The 2806-nt window shown below is 45.9% G+C and overlaps 1 pseudogene across 1 annotated transcript in view; it reads right to left on the bottom strand.

Moving 5' to 3' along the window:
- Positions 1-48: 48 nt before the first annotated feature.
- The window catches only part of LOC144514985 (B-cell receptor CD22-like), a 7561-nt pseudogene continuing 4803 nt past the window's right edge, over positions 49-2806 (bottom strand). Inside the window, exons 3-4 of the transcript XR_013501662.1 lie at positions 937-1194; positions 49-513 (exon numbers count right to left, since the gene is read on the bottom strand). The product of XR_013501662.1 is annotated as a B-cell receptor CD22-like (transcript). The remainder of the gene's footprint in view (positions 514-936; positions 1195-2806) is intronic.

The following is a 2806-nucleotide window of genomic DNA, read 5'->3' as shown; positions in this document are numbered from 1 at the left end:
AAAGACAAAATGTCATGAAGGTAAAGTTGTAATGCACCGACAGTACATGCAAATACCTTTGTGGAGAGAACCATCTGGAAGAGCTTTGAAACTTAACTAAACATTCAAAATACTCTTTTCTTTCTATATTGCTGTTTCTGCTAGCCATCCACAACATTACCGCTGCATCGCTTCCTGACTTTACAAACTACGGAGCCCCCCTAGGCCCAAATCACAGAACGCGTGTTGTTTATCGCGCGTCAAAAGATTTAGTGCTGTACAGGGAATTTGCATTAACTCAATATTATCGCATTCATTTTGACAACCATACTTTATATTTTAAAACAATAACACTGGGTTACAGATGGACAAAGTTTGAGTGCAACGATATAAACTGAGCTTTATAATGAAGACAAAGACAGACAGGTTCATTAAACTACCTTTTGATGATGCAGGCGACCAGAATAACAGCGAAGAGAACCAGCAGGATGCCGACCACCAGACGAATGATCAGAAGCAGACCTCCCTCTCCTCCTGCAGAACACATCAGACATTATCAGGAGACAATGGTGAGATTACATAGCCTAGAAATCTAGATGCACTATAGCGCCAGGGTCGTCTAACAACTCTCCGTTGGCTTGCGAGCTGGAAAAACCAAACTCTAGTCAGGCCAATCACATCGTGTATATAGTTGGTGGGCGGTGAAGAAATATATTGTGTTAAGAATAGGATGTCTTGAATGCCTGGGAATCGCTTTTGCTCTCTCCTCTTGTCTGGCCCGTGTAGGATAAGACATTTGCAAAAGGAGCAAATAGCTCCTGATAAACATTTGGGACAGAATGCACCCAGTATAACATCTAATAGTGACAGCTTGATGTCAGGAGAGAAGGAGAGAACAGGAGTGATTCCAGGGAAGGAGGAACCTGGAGAAGGATAAAATGTTTTCTAAAAACTAACCTTCCTCCACATGCAGGCTGTACGGCACGGAGAGGCTGCGGTTGTTATTCTTCAAACCACAGGTGTAGTTCCCAGAACCCTCTGCAGTCAGATTGGTGAGATGGAGGGCGGGGCCAGTCTCTGAGAGGGCGTGGCCATCTCTGAACCAGGTGACCTCCAGTTGGTGGATAGTGCAGCTTTCAGCAGAACAGTTCAGTGTGACTGCTTCCCCTCTTTTAAACTCTCCGTCATCTCTGGAGCTTCTGATCTTCATCTGATCTAAAATACATTTACAGAGTTAGTTTTTAATACATTAGACTAGACTAGATAGATTATGGGTCCTATTTTAACGATCTGAGGTCACGGCGTGAAGCTCCTGCTGCAGGTGTGTTTAGGGCGTGTCCTAATCCACTTTTGCTAGTTTGTCGGCGGTAAAAAAGGGTCCGTGCTCCGGGCGCATGGTTCAAAAGGGTTGACCTTAGTGTCTTCATTAATCAGAGGTGTGTTTTGGGCGTAACATGCAATCAACCAATCAGAGATCATCTCCCATTCCCTTTAAAAGCCAGGCGCGTTTGGACCTTGGAGCATTGCTGTTATGATGGAGGATTTGCACCGTAATAAATAGGGCCCGTGCACCGACAGCAGCGAAGGCCCTATTGAAACTGAAGGAAATATTATTATTATTATTATTACAGCAAATGAATTGCCTTTTTGAGGGGCTTATCATACGCAAAAACTCACCAAAATTGGCGGTCGCATCAAACCTGGTGAACATTTACGTATTTTAAGGGTTTCGGGAATAGGCGCACAAAAATGGCTCGCTAGCGCCCCCTACAAAGTTAAAAAAATGGAGCCCCTGCAGTGCGTTTAACATAGACTAACGAAACATGGTACACATATGTAACATGTAAAGACGTACAAAAACGCTCATTGGAGCCGTACCCTTAACCCAAGAGAAAGTCCGCCATTTTTAATTGAACTGAAGCTAAGACGTCTCTGTGTGTATCATACCGGGGATGTAACGTTACTCTAATGAGCAGAGGATCTCGCTCGTTCTTTTGCTTATCTGCTGAAAACACTTCACTGGATGAAAAACATCAGGTAAGATAACGTTACATGTGTTGTGGAACAGAGCTAAGCTAGCTAGCTAGCTAGCTAGCAAGCAAGTTGAGCAGGTGACGTAAATTGTGTAAGACGAGAGATGTAGTTCACTGAGCAGTTTCACACTAAACTAAGTGGTGATATGACAAACCTACGAATAACTGAGACTTTCTTCGGCTGAAGAATGTTCTTTTAACTTGACGAACATCGTACTTTAGACCAGGTTTTTGTTGGTCAATGGTGCCATCACTTTCCGCTGCCTCAAGATAGCAATACGCCCAGAATGCACCTGAACACACCTCCCTGTAAGACCAGCACGCCCAGAATGCACCTGAACACACCTCCCTGTAAGACCAGCACGCCCAGAATGCACCTGAACACACCTCCCTGTAAGACCAGCACGCCCAGAATGCACCTGAACACACCTCCCTGTAAGACCAGCACGCCCAGAATGCACCTGAACACACCTCCCTGTAAGACCAGCACGCCCAGAATGCACCTGAACACACCTCCCTGTAAGACCAGCACGCCCAGAATGCACCTGAACACACCTCCCTGTAAGACCAGCACGCCCAGAATGCACCTGAACACACCTCCCTGTAAGACCAGCATGGGCCACAGATGGGTGCAGGTGCATTTGTTATTTAAACAACGTGGGCGCTGGACAGGAAACTGACAACTGCGTCGGTCTTAAACTAGCAAAGACAGTTGCGCCAGGCTGCGCCCTCAGTGAGATGTGTGTGTGTGTGTGTGTGTGTGTGTGTGTGTGTGTGTGTATGGGGGGGCGGGG

This window comes from Sander vitreus, unplaced genomic scaffold (assembly GCF_031162955.1).
Source record: "Sander vitreus isolate 19-12246 unplaced genomic scaffold, sanVit1 ctg823_0, whole genome shotgun sequence".
NCBI classification, from domain to species: domain Eukaryota; kingdom Metazoa; phylum Chordata; class Actinopteri; order Perciformes; family Percidae; genus Sander; species Sander vitreus.
The sequence above is the reverse complement of the archived record's forward strand: the minus strand, read 5'-3'. Positions and strand labels throughout refer to the sequence as shown.